Genomic DNA, 27,791 nt, shown 5'->3' with positions numbered 1-27,791 from the left:
AGCTGCTGCAATTCTGGAGCAATTCAATATCAGGGTTAACTGGGGCATTTTAGACAACGAGCTGTTTTGTCGCCACTTCGCTGGCCTGAAGTCCATAAACCAGCAAATGCAATCCTATGTCTCGCCTGAAGTTCCATGCAGCAGTTTCTTCCAACCTCAGTTTTCAGTTAATTTACCTTGCCAGTTTCGGGGTCCTTATAATCCTTCTCTGCTCATTCAACCAGCCCAATCAAATGAAAAACAAGGCCGACAGGTTCTCTTTTCCAGCGGGAGGCAAATATGCAATAACTTTAATGAGAACGTCTGTGCATATTCCCTGTGTAACTTTCTTCACATCTGTAGCTTCTGCGGCGATAGCCACAGCGAAAGCCTCTGTCCCACACTCGCCCGAACTGCGTTTGCGCAGAAATGACTAAGCCGTCCGTCCACCCCCATTAATACAGTAGCGATGGTGGTGGCTCTCGCAGATCATCCTGATAGTTTGAGTTATATTATTTCAGGTCTGAATGAAGGGTTCCCCACTGGTATTTTAACTCCTCCCACTGTTTCCAACGTTTGCAATAATCGAAGATCTGCACTAAACGATTCAGATTCTGTTGATTTTGCTTAAAGAAACTTCAAAAAGGTTAATGATCTGCCCATTCCCTGAACCCCCCCTTCCCCTCACTCCGTATCAGTCCACTGGGGGTCGCAACTCGCAAATATTCAGGAAAGAAAGGTTAGTCATCGATCTATCCTCTCTCCATTCAGGTTCTGTTTCCAGCATTAATGACCTAATTCCCCCTGATTAGTTTTCTCTACATTATACCAGAATCGATGATGCTATCCATTTTATCAAAACAGCGGGTAAAGGGGCCTGGCTGACCAAGGCTGATATCGCAGATGCATTCAAGTCATCCCCATTCACCCTTCCCAATGGCATCTATTTGGAGTTCAATGGAAACAACAATTCTATTTCTCAGTTCGCCTCACGTTTGGTTGCAGGAGCAGTCCTCACATCTTCAATTCACTATCTGAAACATTGTGATGGATTCTACTTGACCATATGCTGTCTACAAGGAATGACTGTAAATTGTGCATGTATCCAACAACTTTCTATTGTAACGCTTGTAGTTTAATAACCATAAATCACAAATTAAAACCCCAAATATCAACCGAAAGGTACTGAGTAGACCTATCTGTTTTTTTTGTAGGGTGTTTTATAGATTTTATCTTATAAGCAACACCTTTAAAAAAAATGAAACATGGCATATTAATAATTTCACAAATGTGCACATTTTCATATTTTTCCAAACAATTTAGAAGAAAGAAGAGTATATGGGAGATGTGCAATTTTATGAGGGATTTCAAATATTTAATCAGAAGTGAAATTTCTTGTACAGTTGCAGAGCTACATAAGGTTTTGTAATGTAAAAAAAATGTGCATAAAAGAGCTGGAATGGCAGATGTAGAACTGAAAGTGAAACTGAAGAAACCTAGAAATATAATATAATCCCATTTGTGATTAAAGTTAATTATTTAGGTGTAGAGGTCTCAGTATGTATGCTACACAAGATGTTGAGTATGTTTATTATTACTTTTTTTTTTTTAAGAAGAAACTTGCGAATACTGTATAGGTTAAAAAAACTACCAATAATAAACAGCTAAATAATAATAAAAGAATGAGTACAGCAAAATACTTATCCATTATTTACACAAACAGAAACGAAGTACACCAATAATAATAAACAAAACAATGATAAAATAACACTGACGCAGCAAATATACAAAGTTAACTAGCTAGAGATCAGACTGAGGTCATATTTACTTTCGCCTCCATCCAGAGAAACATTTTCAAAACAGGACAAAAAATAAAATAAAAACATTTATAATTAAAAATAACAGTAAAACATTTATAAGATGACTATCTCAGTTGTCTTTTCAGTAACTAGTTGTTTGTCTCAGTCGGCATCTGACATGGCCTGCAGCTGCACTCATACGCACACAGACACACAGCGGGGCGAAAAACATTCCGGAAGTATTTTTTTAAAAAGCATATATAAAGTAAACTTGAAATAACATGAAAAAATAAAAAAAACAACTAGTTAGTCCCAGTTCTTAGCTTTCGGATGAGTTATAGATCAGCACTTTTGGGCTTGTAGAACGGGAGATATAGACATTTCAAACAGGTGAGTGTCAATACAATTTTCCATTGAAGCCTGAAAATGGCAGTCAAAAATGAAACAGAAATAAAAAAGCCACACCTACTGCAACCCTAAACCAATTACATATCCATCGTAGCCATGGCTATGCCCCATTGAAAAAAAAATAAACAAGATAGCTGATCGGACAGCCGAGATATATCATGTTTCGTCATCGTAACAAAAGTTACGAAATTAGAGCGCGTCAGCAGCAAAGGGTTAATTATTTCAAATTGCCATTCATGCTCCATCCATTAGACAACTTTCTATTAGTGGACTTTAAGGATCAGCCCCTTCCTCATTCTGTCCGTTTTTTTTAAGAACCACATTTTCTGAACTCGGAGTTTCTCTATCAGAGGAGAAAACCTTGGGATCTACCACCTGCCTGGAATTTCTTGGGATTGAAAATGACTCCAATGGAATGGAGGCACGTCTTCCCCAAGACAAATTACGTCGTATTTCAGATGTCTTAAAATACTTTCAGGACAGAAAATCCTGTACTAAACACGAAGTCCTCTCTCTACTGGGTCATCATAATTTTCCTACAAGCACCGATGCTGCCCCCTCACGGGGCTTCGGTGGTATTGCATGTTCCAAGTGGTTGTACAGGAATTGGCCCTCCGAATTCTCTTCCCATCTTTCCACAGAACAATCTTCAGCACTGTTTGAGTTGTATCTATTATTGTCACAGTCGTAATTTAAATGGTCAAAAAAGGTTATAACATTTAATTGCGACAATCTCTGACTTACTCTCTTGTTTTAATTTCCCCTACCATATCCATGTCCACAGTTCAAGGACCTAATACTGTACTAAATTAAGCATCTCCCAACATCCAGATATATGAATCCGCAGTCAATCTCATAAATCAGTTTCACAAAACACCAGAGTTGCCTATAACACAGGGTGGCAGTCTTGCACCAAATATTGCTCCATGTCACATTCATGCCTTACTTCAGAATCTTCCATTATAAAATTAATCACTTATTGTTTTTTAAATCACAATCTTTCCCTTTCCACCATATGCCAATACTTGTCAGGACTACAGTTTCACTCTCGCTTGCTCGGAATCACTATCCCTCCCCCATCTCATCTTCCTCGGATACAAACACACACTGTATTATTTGTCCTGTTTCTGCTCTTTCCAGCTATCTGTCACTGCGTCTGGTGGCCAGCAGCCAGGATCCCTTGTTTCTTAACCCAGCGGGGATAGGTCGTGTCCAGAAACTGGTTCTGCGACCTTCTTCATCTGTGTCACCTTCGTGCTGGGCTTCCTCCTGACAACTACTCCGGACATTCGTTCATGATCGGTGCCTGCAACTTCCACAAACATCGCTCCTCTTCTAATCAAGGATATGGGGAGATGGACTTCCGGTGCATATGAACTCTACAATCAAGAGAATGTCGCAGATCTATTATCGGCACAAAAAATGTTATGTGGTTAACTGGATCAGTGGAGTCGTTATTTTAGAACCCGGAAGGGTAACCCTCTGCCATAGATTCCCTACGGTTTTCCCCTATTTCTGGTGAGTAGAGGATTTTTCCCTACCTGAGCGCAATGTGGTTTAGCTCTGCAGTGTGGGGTTGGCTTAGGTTGCCTCATTCTTTTTGGAGGAATATCTGTCAGTATTGGGCATCGTTTAGCTCCTTGAACCAGGCAGGACCAAAATAATCATGCTCCATTTCCATTATATCATTCTATCCTGCATTCTTCAGTCTGGGCTATTGATCAGTGGTATAATTAATTGTACACATTATCAATGGACATTACCCACATTCCTCAAAACGTGTATCATGTTCATGTCGGTCATATCTGTTTGCCAATTGTTCATCTGGCATATCTTTCACAACTAATAAACTTATTTTTACAAGTGGATGTCTTCTTTCTGAATTGGAAACTTGTTGTCTTTCCGAAAGGAGACTCCACCCATCAATCTCATACGTTACCAGTTTGACCAGTTAAATAGGTCTCTCTGCTCACAAACCCCTGTTGTTTCTTTGTTTGGTCCTCCTCCTCCCTGCCTCCACCCAGCTGCATGGCTTGTCCAGGGGGAAGGTGGCCCCAAGTGCCACTTGTCCTGCCCGCTGGCCGAGTCATTCTAATCACTGTATTGCATTAATCTCAGCTCGACCAGCATAGGGGCGGCTGTCGAGCTCCAATGGATAAGGCCATGGGCCAATTGTAATGTGAATGTATTATGTATCTGTCGTTTATCTTGTTTATGTCGGGCATAACTGTTTGCCAATTGTTCATGTGCTATCAGACATATCTTTCGCAACCAATAAGCTGTTATTTTTTACTACTAAGTGGATGTCTTCTTTCTGAAAAAACGTACAATAAAGCAAAGAGAGTTCACTTTTTTTTAAAACTCTTACAGCATTGACTATTGGATGCCATTTTCTTTTTTTTTTTTTTTTTTTTAAATATACATAAAATAACAATTCTTAAAAAATAAATTAAATACAGTTATGGACAAAACATATGACTATATTTAGTCACATTAATAATAATAGGGAAGTCAATCGTAATTTTAGATTTTAACAAAATAGACAATGAACTCGTTTTTGCAAACAGTTTTCATTTAACTTAAACATATCTAAAATAAAAACACCCAAAAAATGTTTTCAAATAATTAAAAAGGCTTTTTAATGCACCAGAATTAGCTTCTTGTTTGGCAGGCCCCCATCTTGGTTTTTTTTTTAAACACCTGTCAGTCCTAAGCTTTCATAATAAAGACCGCCCATTTATTTTTTATTAAATCAGTGATACATTTAAAAAAAAAAAAAAAAAAACTTTACTCCGAAGAGATTGGAAATTTAAAATGGGAAGATCTAAGTTTAATGCAAAGCAGCAGCCCTCCTAAAATTCGGGCACCTCCTTGTCTGACATGTGGGGTGTTCGTCATCGTGTAGGCATGGCACCGATGCAGCCGCAGGTGAGCCACATCAGCTGTGCACTAAGTCCACCCACCAAATACGTAAATGAGTCATTTTTAAAGCGTTGTGATTTATCAACCTAGCAAAGACTGAATAAAAACCGCTAGGTGCCAGTGAAAATATCCGAGGGTCACTTAATCCAACCCTTCTATCTCCAAGTCCACAAAAGGTTGGTTAATAATTCATAAACGTATGTTTACATGACACCTAGACCTATCAATCGTGTAATTTTTGTGTTGTTTGTAGGTGGTTATGGGGTTAAAAAAAGCAACTCAAATATTTAAATTTAGCTTTTTTTTTTTTTTAATGTTCTGATTGGGGGATTTCTTCCAGACAAAGGGGATTAAAAGGTTGAAGGGTACTGTGTACTTTTAAAAAAAGTTTTGAGTGTGTACTATATTGTTCCTTTTGTGCCCAGTCCGAAATATAGAGAGTACCTCCCGGTGCCGCTGAATAACACAGCGGCCAAGTATAAACGGCACTGTGTGCTCATCTTTAAAAAATCACCTACATGCAGTCCTCGCACTTACGACACAACTGGTTCCTGAAAATCGTGTTTTAAGTCGAAGTGTCATACATCGAAGCACATTTTCCCATAGGAACAATGTTATAGATTGGGGTTATGTTCCTGACTCTTCAGCAAGATAATATAGTTCTAGAGAAATGACATATATAATTAAATCATTTTGTAAAATAATAATACTTACCTTATTCTTTCTTCAGTAGCCAATATTTTTCTATCCACGTTTGTTGTCACTGTCTTCTCCCATTTTAACAGAAGCTATGATGGTGTCACAGACAAAAGTAATAAAGAAAAACCGGATTGAAAACAGCGCACAGAATTCGATCAGGAGTAAATTACTGTCTTTGAGTTACAGTGTGGGTCAGTTTTGGTTTGATCCGGGTCTTAGTATAGACTAATACAGGTATTAATTGAGCACTGATCGTAAATAAATGAACTTACTTTGTAATTTTTCTTCTTTTACGTTTCAGTAATCCTCTCCAGCATCAGACTTCAAGAAGTCATCTAAAATATATACAATGAAAATAAAGTTCAGTACTTTGTATACAATTCTTCTAATTAAGACAAATGACAACTGTGAACAATAAATTCTGAAATATCATAAAATTCTTAACTGTCAATAATAAACAAACCATGACTTTCAAAATAGCTGAATTGATGAAATACCAACATACTACAGTCCAAACAAGAAAAAATATCTTAAATAGTGTGGATAAGAGGAATTGCCACAAAATTATCTTTATATGGTTAAAGAACACACTTGCAAGTAATTTCTTCAATTTGAGCTACATTCAAGTATCAGATAGGTGAGAAACAGAAAATACATCCATTACACTAGAATCAAAAAGATATTTAAAATGTGGGGCCTTCAAGGTAAACCTTCTACATACAACATATATACCCGTTACAGATTCAACAATATTTTGTACTATACACATGTCACTGTCGGTATAAAAAGCATTGTCCCCTTCGGACACTTTTAGACAAAACTCTTCCAAAAATCTTATGATACTGTTTTTTTTTTTTTTTTTTACTTTAATATTCACATGGGGCTGGTCCAATAAAATGTTCTTTTCTGAAAATTTTAATGCAGGGCGAATCACTTGCACAAGTGGAAACTGGTTTTCTAACAAATGTTTTCAGTTTTCTTAAATAATTTTCATATGAAAATGAAGCAAATTAATATAAAGGGCCATGGTTATTAACATCCTAGGCAAGATGAAGTCCATGAACATTGTAAGCTATGAGATCTTTCCCACAGAGTTGGCCATTATGTTCAACAAATGTGACTAATAAGCTATGAGCATAACCAGCATATTTTTTGCATGACTGTGGACTGGCCAATATCGTAATTCCAGCAAAAAGCAACAAAAATTTATGTATTCAGAAGTTTCCAATATAGGGGCCAGAACGACAGAACCAGTATACAACAATTATTGTCTAAATTCTGTACCTTTCCATTGTTCCAGTTCCCCAAGTGATTGTGGCTTTCTCGCAAATTGAGGAGATGTGTCTTTTTAAAATCAGTCAAAGATGTGGATAACATGTTGACAAGATGTGCAGATAAATGACATTAGAAGGGCCCTTTCAACCACAAATTCACCAAATTTCTGACAAACTCCTAAGCAAACCGAGTGCATATAATCAATAGGAAAATTAGTAATAAAACCAACATTGCCTCCTAGGAAAGGTGGTGGACTGTTATGATGATATTCCTCTAACATTTGATCAAATTAAGCACTTTCCTTAACTGGAAATTTGTTAGAGGGAATGTCATATGATGATGTATATATTGTCCAGGTTGGGTACATTTTCACAACCATGATACTCATTGTGACATGTTGTGTTCTTTGTAAAGGATTTTGCAGGGGTATCACACATAACAGAACACAACTTTGTACTTAATTTTTCCCTTGAAATACAATTCCTTGCTGAATGTTTTGCAGGTAAACAGCAAATTCCTTTAAAAACTCTGAACTAGAGCTGGGTTTCTTTTTTCCACAGAACAGGCCAATCACAACTGGTATCTTCTATTAAACCCTAAAAGTAGTCCTAAAATAGAACAGCTCACAGGAGCTTTTGAACAATTTCAAACCGTCAATGTTTATTTGTAAGCTCAAACATTTTTCTGCAGGGATAGAATGTATAAATTTAATTAAAACGTCCTTGAAAGCCCCAATAATTCCAAAGTAGTTGTACTGTCCACCAGCTTTTTCATGCACAACTACAGATCTGTGTGTCTCTAGCAAACTCTTTGCGTCCTTGGGAGAGTTGGATGGTGAATTCTAAGAATAAACAGTGAGGCCAAACCAACCAATGTTATAGCATACTGAAAAGCTAAGTTAGTCAAGCTATCTGACAATGAAATTTGGTCATTTTCTAACTCATCCTCTGAGTTAGTTCATGTAATTGATACAATGTCAGCTAGTGGCCACTCCATCAGACACCAAGTGATTTGTATCTTCACTGTTGTTGTGGCCGTCAGTGTCATATGTGAACTCATTATCAGATTCTGTAGATAAAGTACCTGTACATTCAGCGCTCACTTGTTCATTGTCGTCAGCAATATTTAACATTACATTTTTGCAATTGTAAATGTTCAAACAAACTTAATTGTAACATGGGATTGATTATGACTTATTTTGTGTTTACAAACATTTAATAAAAGTATTTTGTTTAATTACAGCCCGTCACCAACCACTGCCATCGTTCTGTCACAATGACATATTTTCAATATTTATTTAACAAATCAATGTTTTTACCATGTTTTTAATTCAAACCTACATCTCTAAGCACAAAAAAGCCCCATGGTTTTGTAACTTCAGTGATGTGGCCATTTTCACATTTTCTCTGGAGCCATTTTATGGGGTCAGAAAACAGTAAAGTTCTTAGACAGTTGTAAAACAAGTAGCATTTCAAGTGTGTGTCCCTCAACTTTGAGCACCTGGGATCACAGACATAAGGACAGTCATTGTTATAACCTGCAGTTAACTCTCTATGACATTTTTCAAACTATTTCTGCAATATGCCGATCTACCCTAGCAATTATTTTTGTTAACATAATGATGGTTTGAATGTATTATTATAGCAATCTTTAAGTCAAGTTCATGCAGTTCTATACTTCTAAAAACAAATAAATAAGAAACACACCTGACCCTTGTGGTGCGGACTCATATCTGTAACATAAGATGACAAGTATTAAATTACAATTGATATTTTGTATTTTATTACAATTCATTCATGTGGCTAATAACTTAAGCCAAGGGTTGCAATTAACAAAATACAAGGCTTTGTTTAAAGTGCACAATATAACATTGTTAGTTACAATATGAGATAACTTACATAGTACAATATTATGTTAAAGAAACAAAGAGTTGACAAGATACCAGAGGGTTTCACTACTTAGGTCTGATTTTGATTATACATACATATTTGAGGACAATTTAAATCTTAAATATAACTGGATCTAATAGAGCAATAACCTGTAGGGGGAGCAGTAAGTCTATAGTTATGCGTTGTCAGTCCCTCAACTGGGCCATTTAAATTTGATTCACAAAATCATTTTGCGACCCAGTTATTATTTTGCCCTTTTTAAAAATCAGACTGAGAATATTTGTGTGTGTGTTTAGTCCCCTATGTACTAGAATGTTCAGTCTCTGAGGTAAATTTTAAATGTGAGCATCTTGTAATGTTAAGTACCTAAAATGAACATTAAAGTTCAAATGATAAGTGTGATAGAAAAGCGTATTGTAACTCCCTCTGACTAAATAAATAAATACATAAAACCTCGATACTGGTGAAAAAGCCGTTACACTGACACTTTTGAGAAAAATGAGAATACTTGTAATTATCTATTGGTATTTATAGCTACACTTCTATAATAATAGTATATGATATATACTATATATAAATACAATAGAAAAAAAGGTAAACTAATTTTTATCTATATTTAATATTTATTATTATAGATGTTAATTATATTATATATTATATAAATTATATAAATTTATAGTTGTCTAACTGTTATCCTTTATTCTTTTACAACTGCTCATCCAAAATAAGTCATAAATATTTAAGATAATTCTAGATGATAGGATTAAGTCAGATAAAATAATCTATTTATATTTATCTATAAGTATCAATAATATCTATAACTAAATTTATATTTATACAGTCTATCTATTTACTGTTATAGATACTATATATCTATTTACCGTCTTGTCTAAGCTATTCTTCTCTATATTCTTCTTCTCTATCCAACTGTCTCCAATTTCTGCGACTTCGCTCAAGCAGTTTCTTGATTTAAGCACTGGAGGCGCGTGCATCTATTTTGTTTTTTAAATTGAAAACTCGTTACAATTACATTTTCATACAGCTATTGGTATTTTTTTTTTATTATAGCTACATTTTTATTGTAGATAAACTATTATAATACTGTTATATAAAATTATATTAATATTCTAATATTATAAGATTAATAATAACTTACTCATAATATAATTAATTAATTAATATTATTACAATATTATACTTTCTTATAATAATAATTATTGTTAATACTTACTAAACACAAAAATGATGATTCATTTCATTTTATGAAATGAATCTTATTCTCGTAAATGTAACCTGCTAGTACGAAAATAAACATCACTCAAAATGTGTCTTTTGTCTGACATTGGGTCAGCTCTGGGCCCGTGTTGTAGTTTTATCTCTCAAAATAAGCCGGTGGCAAACTCATTGCGCCAGAACTGGCCTAACTGCTACTTGCCACTTCGACTGCAAGCCGCCTGTGCCGCATTACAGCCTGAGCTGTCCTGGCATCATAAGGCTATTTGGGGAGCAAATGTTTGAGCTTATTTTGCAAAAAATTGAAAATTCGCAGAAGAGCAAATTCCGTGATTTTGTCCGTGATCACGGAATTGCAGAATTCCAGAGGGACTACCTAATTTATTCAATAGTTTATATTGTATATTCCATAATTTACATTTTAATCTGCAGTATATATTGTGAGATTGTGTCATGATTCTGTCAGTGTGTGTGTGTGTTTGTTTCTAGTATGGTCAATTAGCCACTGTTAAGGGTTTTCTTGAATAGTCAGTCTGTTAAACCCACGGGCGTAATTTACGTGGGGGACGGGGGTCACGTTCCACCCAATATTTAAAGGAGCAAAATCCACCCCCCCACCCCCCCCCCAATAATGTATGTGACGGTTACTTTAAATTATAAAGCAGACAGGAGAAAAGAATGTTGATGCTCAGCGTATCAGAACGAATATAGTATGGGGAGGCGTGGCTGAGCACGAGCGCGAAAAGAGTGAGTCTGAGGTGATCGTGGGACAGAAGAAATAAAAATTAGTGTAACGAAATAATCCATATGCTTGTGCTTTGTGGATGACAACCTGCAACCATGCGAAGAGTTTGTGGGTATTTATGAAGTATCATCAACAACAGGGGAAAGAATTGCCAAAGTTGCAACCGACGTGTTACTACGTCTCAATCTGTCTCCCTCAGGACTGCGCGGGCAAACCTGTGATGGCTCTGCAAATATGACCGGGCACTGCTCAGCAGCACAGGCTTTTCTAAGGAAAGAGCAACCACTAGCAATGTATGTCCATTGTGGTCCTCACTGTGTTAATTTGATTACTCAAGCAGTCTGCTCAGCCTCTCCAATAGTTAGATTCCATGCAGTGGGTTCACGAGTTGGGACGCTTATTCAGACAGTCTGGCAAATTCAAAACAATCTTTACAGAAGTAACAAAATCAGAAAGTGAAAATTTCACTTCTCTCAAACCTCTATGCCCCACTAGGTGGACAGTTCGCACCCCAGCCATTCAGTCTGCCCTCAGCCAATAAGAGTCGGTGTTGATTGGTTTGGAGGAAATGGCCTCATCCAGTTTCTCAGATTCAGCTTCAAAAGCTAATGGCCTTCTTGAAAGATTTCAGAAGGGAACTACAGTCCTTGGGCTTAACCTTGCTACAGATGTGATGGGGGAGTTGGGGGGTCTGAACATCTCTTTACAGAAGAGAAGCCAAACCGCTACGTGCATATTGAATGTCCACCTAGAATACATTTGCATCTCATGTTTCTATTTACCGATGCACTACCATATGCTAATAGGACCATATTAAAGGAACACAAGGAAGGCAGTGTGCTGGACAGAGGCGAGTGCATGTTTCCACACTCGTCCGTTGGGCATGGGAATAAGCTATAAACGTCACTATGATATGAACATGTTATATACTTTATGGAAACAAAAAAAGGCTTATTGCTTGTAGGTTTTTGCTGCAAATTGACTATGGTGATGCAGTATATAGGTTTGCATCACCATCAACTTTAGGTAAACTGGACTCGCTATATCATGCAGCATTGAGGTACAATACAAATACAAGATTTAATACTCTTCATTGTATATTATACAATTTGATAGGCTGGATTTCTTTGGCTTTACGCAGGTTGAAGCACTGGTATATTTTGGGATATAAGGCTATTCAATGTAAATTATATGAATATATACTTATTTAACTGAATACCTTGTAGCTTCCCAAAGTAACCATAGCCTCAGATCTCATACTTTTTTGCATTTTAAAATCCCAAATGTGCGTACTGAGGCTGGTAAAGGATCCTTTGCTTATTATGCCCCATGGTCCTGGAATGAGTTCCAGTCCAAACTAAAGCTGCAGACCCAGATATCTTTATTGCAATTTAAGAGTAAACAGCATGATTTCGTGACAGAGTTGTAATTGTTTTAAATAGTTGACTACTTTTGTGTGTTTAGATTATTGTTTTAAATGTAATTTGCCTGTGTCTTATTGTATTTTATTGTGTATTTGTTCTTGTTGTCTGATTGACTTGATGCTACTTGCTTGGCTAGGTCTCACTCTTAAAAGAGACTTTAATATCAATGTGACTACAAGGATAATAAAATAAATAAATTATATAGCCAATGTTACATATTAGTAGGCTGTAGCATGTATCGGGTAGGGGTTAGGACTGGTAGGTGATGCAACACAACAATATTGATACACTTGTAGGGGTCGCGGATCTCTTGTATAGCGGATTGTCGCTGTAGCCGCTGTGCTGGAGGTACTGGGTTCAATCTCTGCCTGTGCATAGTTTGGAGTACAAATATATTTGTGCACAGTTTTTGTTGTCTTATATATTGTAGATTATAAAACGACGACTTGTGTGTCTAGAAAAAAAAAAAGGTTTTCTGAATAAGGTGTCTAGAAAGGCTGGTTTTCCGAAAAAGGAAAAAAAAAAAAGGAGCTAATAATAAAAAAGAAAAGACATTGCCTGGCCAGGCTCTGCTATTCAGAATTATGAATAAGCAGGTGATGCATTTCCTGCAACACTGTGTGTGGCTCCTGCCACATAGTCCCTGCCCCCCACCCCCAACCGGAGGTATCAGGGGTTTAGCTCCAAAATATGGCTTCAGATTGACCACATGCACTGTGTCAACCCTCTGTTTCTGGTCTGTCCACTGTACCTGGTAATTGACAGGACCCAGCTTTTTAATAATTTTGGCAGGCCCTGACCATTTTGGTGCTAGCTTGGCAGAGAAATTGGCAAGGGCATCACACTATGGGTGTGTTCGAACCCAAACCAATGTCCTTTCTTCCAACTGAACATTTCTCCTATGGAGATTATAGTTTTTGGCCTGGCGTTTTTGGGCAAGGCTAACCCTATGTCGAACTTCCCTGAGTAGGTTGAGCCGCCAGTTTAACAGAGAATACTGCCGAGAACCAGGAGGGGGAGCCGCTGCAATTAATCAATCCAGAGGGCCCTTAAGGGTTCGCCCTATGGCCACTTCAGCTGGAGACAAACCAGTGGTTTCCTGCCTGGCCGAGTTTATGGCAAAGCGGAACTCGGGCAACCATTCATCCCACTGCTTATGATTCTCTCCCACAAAAGGAGGCAATCATGGTTTTAATAGTACGATTTGCCCTCTCGGTGAGATTTGCCTGTGGGTGGTAAGCAGTGGTTAATTTACGGATGATATGTGGGCTTATATCTCTGACATATGCCACATTCCATTACGTGCCTCCATGTGTCTTTGCAGATAGATGACCAAGCAACTTCCAATATCCTCAGTAGAGTTTTATACTGACCTAGGTGTCCCCCAGAGGATTGTTGTGGTAGTAATAGAGAAAAGAAGAGGTAAGTGTCGTTGGCATGACCAATTGAAATTTAAACCCTTCGTCTGGCATGGGGACCCTACAATAGTTTAAACCCTGCTGAAACACAAAAGTAATTCTGTTAGTTGCCACCGGAGTCGACATCTTCAGATCTTCAAGTACACAAGAGATCATGGAGTCTCTGGATTGGGCTCCAGCCACTTCATCAAGGGAAGCTGGAAGGTCTGAGCAATAACTCCTCCCTTGACTCACACATACTGACACCTCCACATCTGTTGAGATTGGAGCCCGGGACACTGCATCAGGGACCACATTAAGGCTACCCTTTCCATACAAAACAGTGAAGGTGAATTGATGAAGCCTCAATGTCCAGCGAGTTAAACAAGAGGATGTCTTAGGGGTATTGAAAGCCCATGCTAATGCAGCATGGTCAGTGACCATGTCAAACGGGTCGCCTTCCAGGAAATGCCGCCATTTCTCCACTGCCCACAATACTGCCAGACATTCCTTCTCTGATGTGGAATAAATTATTTCGGCCTTGTTGAGCACTCTGGAAGCATATGCTATTACGGGTTCCCCCTCCTCACTCATCTGTGCAAGAACAGCTCCCAGCCCTATTTCACTGGCATCCGTATAAATGGTGAAGGTTCTGGAAAGGTCAGGGTGTGCCAGCACCAGCAGGGCTTGTAGAGCCTCCTTAAGCTGTTCCAGGCTGTTTTGGCACTCAGCTGTCCACTCCTATTTTACATCTTTTTTTTCTTCAAGTGGATAAGGGGTGCTGCAATATCTGCAAACAGAGGAATAAACTTATGATACCATCCAACCAGCCCAAGGAAGCTCAGAATCTCCTTAAGGTTGGTGGGAGTTGGGTATTCCTGGATAGCTCTTGACTTCTGAGTCATCAGCCACTCCAAGGTGAGGCGGGCTTGATGTAATTTAAATGTGATTTAAACTAGAAAGGAAGGGGGGAGAAATCAACAAAAAAACAAGGGAAACCGCATCAAAACAAGAACAACAACTCAGGTAAGACAACCATTAAATGTATTTATCTAAATGCTAGACGTATCAGAAACAAAATTCTAGAACTTGAAGCTACTGCACTAACAGGTAACTATGATGTGATAGGTGTTACCGAAACGTGGTTATCTGAGAGTGATGGGGACGAATATAATATTTGTGGGTATACACTGTATAGGAAAGACAGGCAGGACAGAAGAGGAGGAGGGGTAGCGCTATACATAAGAAACAGTCTTGAAGCCCAGGTGTTAAACCTGGACAAAGAAAATAAAACCGAATCAATATGGGTCAGAATAACAGACAAAAATTCAAAAGGCATAATAATAGGAGCATGCTATAGACCGCCAGATTCAGACGGTGAGCACAATAATCTGTTATACAATGACATTAGAAATGTGTGTAGCAAAGGAGAAGCCATACTAATGGGGGATTTCAACTTCCCCCAAATAAAATGGGAAAACCCGGTGGGTAGCGCGAAGGATGAAATAGAAATGGTGGAAATGACAAATGACTGCTTCCTAACACAATTTGTGAAGGCACCCACTAGAGGGGAGGCATGCCTTGATTTAGTCTTTTCAAATAACGAAGATAGAATAACTAAAACAGAGGTCAGAGAACCACTGGCAAACTCAGACCACAACATGGTCTCATTTGAAGTGTTTTTTAAATCCCCAAAAGTAAAGACTAAAGCTAAGGTTTACAATTTTAGAAAAGCAAACTATGAAGGTATGAAACAGAGACTAACAGAAGTAGATTGGAGTAAAATAGAGAAAACACCCACAGAAAAAGGATGGTTGTTCTTCAAAAATGTAGTACTAGAGGCGCAAAACAATTATATCCCTAAAGTAGACAAATCTAAATGTAAAACTAAATTGCCAAAATGGTTTAATAGATCAATTAAAAAAAAATATTCAGCGAAAAAAGGCACTTTACAGAGCATTAAAAAAGGACCAAAAAGAAAGTACACAGAAAGAGTACACAGAACTGCAAACGCAAGTCAAAAAGGAAGTTAGAAAGGCCAAGAGAGAAATAGAAATGAACATTGCTAAGGGAGCTAAAACCAATTCCAAAATGTTTTTCCAATATTACAACAGCAAGAGAACATTCAAAGAGGAGATTAAATGTTTAAGAGATACAAATGGCAAAATCGTAGAGGAAGAAAAAAAAATAGCAAATATGTTAAATGATTACTTTTCACAAGTTTTTACAAAGGAAGATACTGACAACATGCCCCACATGTCATCCAGTTCCTATCCAGTTTTAAATAACTTTAGCATAACTGAGGCAGAAGTGTTAAAGGGACTAGGAGCTCTTAAAATAAACAAATCCCCTGGGCTGGATGAGATCCTCCCAGTAGTACTCAAAGAAATGAAAGAAGTAATTTACAAACCGCTAACCAAGATCATGCAGCAGTCTCTTGACACAGGGGTGGTACCGACAGACTGGAAAATTGCAAACATAATACCGATCCACAAAAAGGGAAACAAAACTGAACCAGGTAACTACAGACCAGTAAGCCTGACTTCTATTATATGCAAACTTATGGAAACTATAATAAGATCCAAAATGGAAAATTACCTATATGGTAACAGGGTCCTGGGAGACAGTCAACATGGTTTTAGGAAAGGGAGATCGTGTCTAACTAACTTGCTTGATTTTTTTGAGGATGCAACATCGATAATGGATAATTGCAAAGCATATGACATGGTTTATTTAGATTTCCAGAAAGCTTTTGACAAAGTCCCGCACAAAAGATTAATTCTCAAACTGAACGCAGTTGGGATTCAAGGAAACACATGTACATGGATTAGGGAGTGGTTAACATGTAGAAAACAGAAAGTACTGATTAGAGGAAAAACCTCAGAATGGAGTGTGGTAACCAGCGGTGTACCACAGGGATCAGTATTAGGTCCTCTGCTATTCCTAATCTACATTAATGATTTAGATTCTGGTATAGTAAGCAAACTTGTTAAATTTGCAGACGACACAAAAGTAGGAGGAGTGGCAAACACTGTTGCAGCAGCAAAGGTCATTCAAAATGATCTAGACAAGATTCAGAACTGGGCAGACACATGGCAAATGACATTTAATAGAGAAAAGTGTAAGGTACTGCACGCAGGAAATAAAAATGTACATTATAAATATCATATGGGAGATATTGAAATTGGAGAAGGAATCTATGAAAAAGACCTAGGAGTTTTTGTTGACTCAGAAATGTCTTCATCTAGACAATGTGGGGAAGCTATAAAAAAGGCTAACAAGATGCTCGGATACATTGTGAAAAGTGTTGAATTTAAATCAAGGGAAGTAATGTTAAAACTGTACAATGCACTAGTAAGACCTCATCTTGAATATTGTGTGCAGTTCTGGTCACCTCGCTATAAAAAAGATATTGCTGCTCTAGAAAGAGTGCAAAGAAGAGCGACCAGAATTATTCCGGGCTTAAAAGGCATGTCATATGCAGACAGGCTAAAAGAATTGAATCTGTTCAGTCTTTAACAAAGAAGACTACGTGGCGACCTAATTCAAGCATTCAAAATTCTAAAAGGTATTGACAGTGTCGACCCAAGGGACTTTTTCAGCCTGAAAAAAGAAACAAGGACCAGGGGTCACAAATGGAGTTTAGACAAAGGGGCATTCAGAACAGAAAATAGGAGACACTTTTTTTACACAGAGAATTGTGAGGGTCTGGAATCAACTCCCCAGTAATGTTGTTGAAGCTGACACCCTGGGATCCTTCAAGAAGCTGCTTGATGAGATTTTGGGATCAATAAGCTACTAACAACCAAACGAGCAAGATGGGCCGAATGGCCTCCTCTCGTTTGTAAACTTTCTTATGTTCTTCTTAAATGCTGCAGCCTTATTCTTGAGCCCGAATGGCATCACTTTGAATTGGAACAGACCAAAGGGAGTGGCCAAAGCAGTCTTCCTTTTGCTGTCTGCATCCATCGCTATCTGCCAGTATCCAGAACGCATGTCTAATGAGCTAAATACCACGGCTCCGTTGAGGGACTCCAGAATTTCATGGTTGTGAGGCATGGGATAGATGTCAAACTGGGTTTTCTTACTTAGCTCCCGGTAGTGCACACAGAAACGAAAGGATCCATCACGCTTCTTAATGAGGACTACCAGGGCAGACCAATCCGAGGAAGATGGTTCAATAACCCGGTCCTCATCCATCTGTCTAAGATGTTCTTGAATCAGGGCCTTCTTTTGAGGCGATGCTCGACAAGCCCTACATCTCACTGACATCTCGTCTCTTCTGTAAATGTTATGGGTACACACTGTACTCTTGCCCAGTTGTGAGGTGCACACAGAGGTTCACTCCTCCATGAGTTGCCAAAGATCCTGACCTAGCCCTATGGCACTGACCTCCTCATGCATCAGTGGGGTGAAACCAGCAGTAGCCACCGTCTTCTTCTGGACAGCCATGTACAGCATAACAGATGGTGATTCAGACTTTTTTTCAATATTCCAGACTGCCCCCCACTCTACTTTAGGTAAAAATGGATAGAAACTATACCCTTTTGGTCCTTTAACTCCATATTGTTTTCCTCTCATATCAATTTGGGTATTTGTTTTACCTAAAAAATCAAGGCCCAGTATCAAAGGGAAAGCCAGGTGTTCGTCAGCCATGATATAGGTGTCTATGACCCAAATCTCACCGTGAAAGTCAAATGTGAGCCAGGTCTTCCCCAGAGATGAGTGAGTCTGTCCATCAGCCAACACAAATGCTTGTTCGCCACACAGCATCACAGAATCATTGGACTTTTGAATCTCTTTCCAGAGCTGGTTTCTACTCAATGTAAAAGTGCAACCAGTGTCCAGCAACACAGGGATGTTCACATCTCTCACTCCAATCTTCACAACCAACAATGCAAGTCCAGACTGGCTAGGTGAGGTGGTTATAAACTGGCATACATTTTGCACCACACTCACCTCTGCTGGTTTCCTTGAAGCCCCCTTCCTTTTTTTTCTGCGCGATCAGTGGAGGACTTGCTATTTACCTTGGCCGAGTAATCCTTTTGCATGTTCCAGTCTCTCTCTATCATGGTGCCAACCTGAACCAGTTCTGACAGCAAAATCACTGTTCCCCACAGACAGTTCGCTAGCTTTGGGTAGCAGCTATTCAGTATTCTTCGTATAATCTCTGTTTCAGAAATGTCAGGCTTCCACCTGAGACACTGGGCGCAGTATTCGTAGGCAAAATCTCTTATGCTCTCCCCTGGTGCTTGCACTCGGTCCCGTAATTTATCTTCCAACTTGGTTAGGAAATCCACTCTGAGAAAAGCCTTTAAGAAAGCACTTTTAAAATCCAGCCAAGTACAAATTCCTTGCCGCTCCGTCATCCACCAGCTCTTATGAGAACCCTTTAAAACTGATGATAATGTGGCCATTATTTCCTTGTCAGCCAGTGGTTGCAATGCTAAAAACTCCTCACAGAGATCTATGTATCCCACAGCATCCATGTCTTCCTTCTCCCCTCCAAACTCTGGGAAGTTAATTTTTACAGGGAGTTTGGACTTAGAGTGAACACTTGATTTTTGAGGGACATCCACATTTTCCAGCACCAATCTAGAGGGCTCAGAGCTGTACCTGTTGAGAACAAGGTGTTGATAGAGTAACTTTGGAGGTGTTTATCTTCTTCTCTAGTTTCTCCAGCGTATTGGCCACCTTGTTTGTCTCGCCTATGAAGGCAGTCAACCCCTGCCTTGTCCAGCTAAAGGACAACACTATCTACATAATTTTCAATTCTCTGAAACTGAGTATCAATATACTGCCACAGTGACTACTCTCTATTAATGCTGCTATCTTGTGCCATTTAAAACTCTTCCCCTAAGCTCCTAATCTGTTCTGTTATCTCCTCCACAGTGTTAGCCCATTCCTCAGACTCTTGCCGATCAAGTTTCGAGTTTCTCAGCCAAAACTGGCTCTTCAATGTCAACACCTTCAGGCTCCTCTGGCTCGCTAACAAAGTTCACTCAATAAAGTAGTTAATTCCCCCACTGCTTCTCTTGGTTTTCGCCTAGTCACATGTTCAATAGATGATATTTCAAATAGTTCACCACCAGGCCCTAGCTCTCTAGCAGTAGTAGACAGGGTAAGAGACATGTTTAAAACCTATGCCCATTATCCTTCAACAAACTCGTAGATAAATCCCTTACGTACGGGCCACCAATTCAGTAATAAAGTTGACTAATAATAGCAGTCAATTGCCACTGCGAAAATTATTATGAAAAGGGGGCCAAACAAAGGCCACCAAAAATACATTTATTGCTGCTGAGGAAATGAACACAAGTTGTCTGAATAACATCCAATAGCAAAGTTTTGGAAGGCAATAAATAACACCAGTAGTAAAAAATAAAGAAAGCACAGTAACAGTCCTGAACAAACAAAACAATAAAAGCAATATATAAAAATCACCAAAAAAACAATGTCCCCAGAAAAAACCTATGCAAACATCCCAAAAATAAATCACATGAATAGCCATTCAGAAAAAAAAAAAACTAATCCAATAGATAAACAATTGCAAAAGATCTCACCATGGCTGCTCTTGATCCAGAGCTGGTTCTGTGAATCTGCAATGCAGTTGTTGTAAATCCTTTCAACAAAAAAACTGGCAATAACAAAGAGAACCCCAAACAAAAAAAAAGGTATGCAGGGAAAAACTGGTGGTCAAGAAAATGCAGCATGCGCTATTAGGGCAGTTGACAAGAGAAAAACAAAAACTATATTTTGCTAAATAAAAAAAAAAAGTATAGTAATACAACAAAAAAACATAACAAAGGTGAGACAACTACCACACTCTAAAAACTTTCCTTCTCCTACCCGCCCCCTTCCCCCTAAAAACAGGAAACAGGAACTCAAGGCCTTCCCCCCATCAGGTGACTAGAGGAGGGAAAGGAGGAGCAAGAACAATCCATTACCATAAAACCCCCAGTAAAAGGGTAATAAAAAAACACAGGTAAAACAAAACAATTGAATGGAAACATATAGATGTCCTGAGAAGCTCTAAAAATAAGAGACATGAATAACTATATAAGACAAACAAAAAAAGGAGCTAATAATAAAAAAAGAAAAGACATTGCCTGGCCAGGCTCTGCTATTCAGAATTATGAATAAGCAGGTGTTCCTTGATGGAACTATTTTTTCATAGCTCAGTTTTAGGTGGCAGGATATTTAATAAAAATGACTTTTTTTGTTCATTAAAAAATGTGTTTTTTTTTTTTTTCAATTTAGTTTTTACTCTAATATCACCACGCCCCGTGTCTAGTAAAGCACACGAAGTGTGGTGATATTAGAGTATATCACACACCCTGTTGTTCCTTATTGCTTACAGATATGATACATTGCTGTTACCTGCCGTAAAAGTAGACAGTCTTTGTGAAAGTTCTTTTGTTCTTATGTTTCAATCCTGCAGATTTTAAAGCGTTGTTTAGGATAAAATAAAATATTCTAAAAACTAAAGCCTTTCTTGTTAAATATGCATCTCTTTGCTTTCCTGCCTATGTTGTTTGCTTTTCAACATTTTGGTTTTTCATTGGCTCATTAAACGACAGGGTCACAAACTCCAGGCCATTTTCATCTGCATTGATGAGAAACTTTCGTGTCAGGTTGTGCAGTCCTTCCCGTCCGAGGCAAGCAAAATAGTAATGTAGTATAGCGAACCAGACCTTGTTTAAAAGCCCAACATCCGTGTCATCAGAGAGAGCAGGAGAGATTTGAATATTGTTTCAATCTTTCTGATATCGGAGAGTGGTGGCCAGATTTTCTGTAATTCTTAGTGACAGAGATGAAAACCTTGTTGGACGATTTAAACTAGTGTTTCCCTGTCCCATTATTATTAAAATATTATTAATTTTGCTTGCAAACATATATTAAAAATCTTTGAACTGAGCTATAATTACACACAAGTGGTTTCTTTCTGGTACTTTGTCTGCTAAAATATTTCAATATGGTATATATCATTTTTACATACAGATAAACTGCAATAAATGACTGCAGGTTGTGTTTGTCTTGTCAGCTGGAAATCTTTATAAAAGCTTTTTCTTTTTTTTCCCATGACTGGATATTTCTGCCTTGCCTGATTAAATTATAGCCTGTAAATGTGGTTCCACTGAGCTGTTGCCTTGTACATTAAGCTTTAGATGAAACTGAAGAAAACTTTCAGTACATAACTGTATCTCCAGGTATCAGAAAAAATGCCAAAGCTGACACTTCCACCACAGTATAGACCTCATGCTTCTTATTTAAAACACTTACTAAAAAATAAAAAATAAAGAAAAATCTAAATGAGAAAAACAGCCATTTTACCTGTACAAATCATATGCCATATAATCTACTACAACCTACTGGATTAATACTTTGGACAAAAACATTGTATACATTTCTCATGTTCAATCACTACACTCTCTTGACTTCCAACAGTGACCAAATAGAGCCTTGTGTTCTGAAATACCAGTGTGAACTTGAATCAGCTGTTTCCCGGTGATATACAGTAATAACTTTTGTTTTGTCTTTATGTGCATTTTAAGTGGTCCAGTGGTTCTGTGAGGATGAACTTCCTCTCCATATCCATTACTTTTATATGAAAATAGAAATTTCCATTGTGTTATTGTTTAAATTACAGTATTATCACCTGGATGAAGAATTTGTTTATTGGCTACTATTATGTCTGTATATTTTATGTAAGTGAGGGAACAATCCCTAGGGAGAAAAAAATTGTGTCTTAATAAAATGACCAACTGATTCAATGGCATTGCAGCCTGTTAGTAAACAATAAAAAAAGTCCCAGGCTTGTGAGTACATTTCTAGGTTTATTTCAGAGCTCTTTAATTTTATTTTTACTTCTGGTTAGACTTAGAGACAACAACAGATCCTCCATAAGAAATGTAATTCAGTAGAAGGCCTTGTGAAAACATGCAGTTGTCAGGTTTCAAATATGGTCTGCACCCAACTGTGAAGTCCATTGACAGTGCCACCCACAGTCATTTTCAGGACCAAAACAAGTTTTTAAATCAGGCCACCCCTCATGTTTTTTTTTTTTTTTTTAAAACATGTGTTTCCTTCAAAATTTGACTTAAGGCCTAAATAACCAATTGAAGTGCATTACAGAAGAGAAGCTTAAATACAGTAAGATATTTAACAATAAATGAAATGGTTAAAATGAAAGCAATACCTGATGACATTTGAGAAAACCAATTACACAGACGGTTTGTATTAAGCCGTTCATTTGGGACATTTAATCCTATTGACAAGGAAGAGTTATTGAAAAGTTTTAAGGGAATTCCCCATTTTAGTCTGTTTCTCTAAAAGTTGTGTTGTTTCACAGACTGGCATTTGCATTTCAAGAGTAAACAGATTGAAAATTGCATTATCAGACAAGAGAAAAGTTTGCTTTAAGTGCCATTTCATATATTTCAGCCCCATAAATTCCTAATGAGAATTTCACAAAACCCATTTGCTGCTACATATGCTAAATTATAACATTAATCAGATTTTACACTACTTTGAGAACTTGTCATATTTATCTCCTTACTAATGAAGTCTAGGGTCATTAATTTAAGGCAAAAAGATTCTGCTATAATTAATTGTTATTTTTATACTATGCGGCTTTTTAAAATGTTGTAATACATATTCCCTTTCAAGTACGAAATGTAATCAATACCAAATGGGTATTTACCTCCTAAAGACCAGATTCCTGAAAATTGTATACCAAAGCTGCTCCTTTCAGCCTGTGATCCAGTATTGACCCCGCCACAGAGGGATCAAAAGGACTATGATCACAGATCTCAGCACCATGTTTCCTTTCAACACTGAACTGACTGAGAGCCTTGTTCAGATAGGTACAATTGAGTTTCTTCCATCTGTATATAGTTCACATTTTATGGGTTTTTACTTATTTTGTATGTGATAATTAAAGAAATTGCAGTAATAGTTGTATCTGTGTGCACTACAGCCTGTTGCTAGTTATGTCCCACTGCGGCCTTGTGCCCCGCTTGAGGCCAGTGGCTAGAGTCGCTCCTTACCAGGGACCCAGCGACAAAAATCGTCTGACTTTGTAATCTTCCCTCCAGGCTGCATAGCTCCAGCTGGAGCTTATTATTTTGTCTCATTTTTGTTGCTATTGCCAATACGAGACTGTATATATATATATATATATATATATATATATATATATATATATATATATATATATATATATATATACGCAATTGTTAAATTACTGTTTTTTGAAGCAGATAATTTTTTCTCATTGTTTTATTTCTGTAATGTGGTGCTCTGCATGTGTACAGCAGCACTGCGCATGACCGAGATACTAACTTCGGCTTTTTGTTGGTTGTATTACAACCAGTGTCTTGATGTCACATTGGGGAACAGCTATTAAAGCTTGGAGCCGTACCACTGGTATCGAGGTCACTGACCCACTTCCGCTCCCGACCCTGTACTGAACCACAGCTGAGGTTACTGCACCATTATCAGTACCGTCCCGATGCCAAAGCCACTGAGCTGGTACCGAACCAGTACCGAAACGACCCCGTTCTGACAAAGTACCATCACTGTACCGACCTGTTGCTAAAGCCACTGAACCGGAACCAGCAGCTCTGGGTCTGGCCCCTGAATGGCTGCATTTGAACCATTAGGGACTTTCCAACAGGGATACTGACATCTTACAGAATGCCAGGGCAGCGTCCAAGCGTTCCAAGTATGGGTACAAGTGGGGCTTCTTCAAGAGGTGGTGTCTGCCTCGTGGGTTTGACCCCACGAATTGTCCCATGGCAGTTATACTGCAATTTTAGCTTGCCATGTTAAGATTGACTTGGTCTCCTCAGGAGCTCACTTCCTGGCGTGGCAATTTTATAAGTGGTTCAGTGCCTTCAGCTACCCATCAAGGACATTGTTCCTCACTAGAGGTTATGAAGCCTCCATTTGAGCCCCTGCATTCAGCTGAGTTGAAATTTGTATCATTTAAAGCAGCTTTCTTGCTTGCCATCACCTCTGTAAAGTGGGCGAGTGAGATGCAGGCATTCTCTGTTGCGAAAGCCTTCTTTCAAACGTCATGCTCCACACCAATTCTGCCTTCTTGCCAAAGACTATCTTGCTGTTCCATGTCAAAAGTCTGTGGAATTGGAGCCTTTCCATCCACCTCCTTTCCAGTCTGACAGAGAGCAACAGCTTTATACGCCTGCCTAGTTCAAGCCTGGTGTACTATGTTGACAGGATGAAAAGTTGGAGGCAGTCCTAAAATTTTTGTTATTCAAAATGAATAACAGACATGGTCAGGAATGTCTATGAATTGGCCAACTTGCCCGTCCAGAAAAGCTCACTGCCCATTCCACCAGGGGCCTTGCAAATTTGTGCGCTTTATTCCAGGATGCATCTGACAAGGACATATGCAATACTGTGGTGCATGTGGGCTACTCCCAATACCTTCACTAGGTTCTACAGTCTGAATATAAGAACATAAGACATTCTAGAGCGAGAAAAGGCCATTCGGCCCACCTATGCTTGCTCGCTTAATGCAAGCGTGGTCCGTTAACACTCAGGAGAGGAAAAACAAAAACACCCTAACCATTTATTTATTAGGGGAAATGAAACCTCCGGGAATCCTTGGCTAAACGGACCGCCTTTCCTCGAGGCAGCTAACTAAGGTCTTATTATGGTCACAGAGATTGTTACAGAGTAATGTTCATGACAGTATCCAGTCTATTCTTGAAGGATCCGATAGTCTTTGGCCCCTGGTTCTGCTCTCTGTGACCTGTGAAAAATAATTCTCAGCAGTTACTTTGTAAGCCCTTTGACAATTTTAACTACCTCCATTAAGTTACCTCTGGCTTTCCTCCTTTCTAGGCTATACAGATTCAGCTCTTTCAGTCTATCTTCATATGAAATACTCTTTCAGTCCTGGAATTGTGTTGTTCTCCTCTGTACTCTCTCCAATGCCTCAATATCTTTCTTATGATAAGCGGACCAGAACTGGACACAATATTTTAGGTTTGGTCGTACCAGTGCATTGTATAATTTTAACAAAACATCCCTTGATTTTAATTCAGCTGTCTTAGCTATATAACCTAACATTCTATTTGCCTTTTTATAACTTCTATATTGATGTATAGCTTAACTAGTTTTAAGGGTTGCTTCCCAGTCAGTCCTTACAAGGCTTAGCCTTATAGAATTCCGATCATTCTGCAATCTTGCCCATTCTGTAATGGTTACATGTCGTACTTGAAAGGGAACTGTGGTGGAGTGTTTTATGTTGTCTGTAGTGTGTTAATGTTGGTGTTTATGTATAAAATACACAGGATATAAATATAAGTGTTTAAAATATATGTGTATTTGTATTTAGGCACGAGGATTGCACAGCACTTCACGTGCAAGTAAAATAATATGTGAGAACAGGGAATTGCACTTTATTAATTCACATGCAGTTGTACCGGGACTCCAGTTGAACAACACTATGTAAAACAATTTTTGTTCCTGGGTAGTAAGTGTTATTTCCTAATTGCTTATGCCTCAAAAGTATAGAAAATGGCTATTATTCCCCACAAACTTTGCTTTTGTGACCAGGAATAGTGATATTTTGAAATTTACCTATTTTCCAGAACATTCCAGATAGATTCAGTGCTGAGTAAACTTGGAGTAACTTCTAGAACTTTCTAGAACTTTCCAGTAATATAAATAGTAGTATAAATACAGGGGCCTTAAGCCCACCAGTTCAGTTTAGTTCCAGCTGCCTAAGTGGATACATATCTGCATTTTTCTGAGATGGCATCAAGAGGCTGCAAGCATCCGGCAGACGCATTTTGCTATGTCTGCGGCCAATTTATCATGACGAGCGAAAAGTACTCCGTGGAAGCATCTGTTAAGATGTGTGAGGCCTACAAGGCATATTTCGGCATGCCTGTCGGGGATCAAGACAAACCAGGGCACCTCATTTCACCTGCGAGCGGGGCAAAAAAACTCTGGAAGGTAAGATGGACAATTGTTGCTCGGAATTTTATGTTATAAAATTTGTTAACATTTTTAAAATTGTAAAAGTTTTTAATTTTAAAATGTTTTACAATTTTCAATGTTATTGAAAAAATATATCATATATGAAAAATGTTGCGAGACTCTCTTACGCATTAGTCATGGGTGAAATAAATGTATTTTTGTAGGATGGTACAGAGGGGAAAAGAGAGCCATGAAGTTTGCTATCCCAATAATTTGGCGGGAACCCACTGGCCACTCAAGCACCTATTAGAACAGATTCTAAGCAAGGCTTACAAATATAAATGTAGCAGCTTTTGTTTGAACACTGAGCAGCATGGGTGATGTGCTGTTACTGTTTTTGTTTTAAATGTCCCCGAAGTACTTCTAAAAAGAGTCACTGGCTATTTTATTTAACTTAGACTTAAAATAAATGTATATATTGTTTGTCCTAGACATTATTTAACAAAAATAAACATTTAAAAAGACATTTAATATAACTACATTTCATATGCAAAATGACCCCTCTGGTCCCTGCTAATGAGTCACACATCCCTCGATCTACAGGCACAGCACATATAAACTGCTTTCAGGACTGAATTAACCAGAACACCTTTTAAAATCAACAATGTTCAAAGCTACTGAGGGTGAGTTTGATCATAATTCTGCTTGTTATTTTTACTGTAGTTCTTTAATACATAAGCACTGTCTGTTTGAAATGTGCTGGTTTCTGAAGTTTGCATGTTTAAGTAATGTCAGAATGTGTTTGTTTAATAACACTTATTTTTATTAATGCTCTGAGATGTGCTGGTTTCTGTTAATTAGAAAATATTCTTGTTTTTTTTAACTGATTGAGAGGGGTGTCTGTTTAAAGGGTTGGTTAGCCTGCTAAAATATAGCATAGATTTGTGAGTTTCAATATAAAAAGTGTCACTGTACTGTTTTAATTATTTACGTTCTGAGAGATTTTGAGGTCCTATTTTGAAAGGTGTTTGTTTTGTTACCTGATTGAGAGGTTTGAATGTTTAAAG

At 38.1% G+C, this 27,791-nt stretch overlaps 1 long non-coding RNA gene across 1 annotated transcript; it reads right to left on the bottom strand.

Moving 5' to 3' along the window:
- Positions 1–89: 89 nt before the first annotated feature.
- On the bottom strand, positions 90–20,618 carry LOC121322136. The gene is made up of 5 exons (XR_005951005.1): positions 20,334–20,618; positions 8,789–8,814; positions 6,080–6,142; positions 5,823–5,896; positions 90–3,565 (listed from the first exon to the last, which is right to left on the bottom strand). It is a non-coding gene; the product is annotated as an uncharacterized LOC121322136 (long non-coding RNA).
- Positions 20,619–27,791: the final 7,173 nt, after the last annotated feature.

The sequence above is a fragment of the Polyodon spathula genome, chromosome 10, assembly GCF_017654505.1.
Source record: "Polyodon spathula isolate WHYD16114869_AA chromosome 10, ASM1765450v1, whole genome shotgun sequence".
NCBI classification, from domain to species: domain Eukaryota; kingdom Metazoa; phylum Chordata; class Actinopteri; order Acipenseriformes; family Polyodontidae; genus Polyodon; species Polyodon spathula.
The sequence above is the reverse complement of the archived record's forward strand: the minus strand, read 5'-3'. Positions and strand labels throughout refer to the sequence as shown.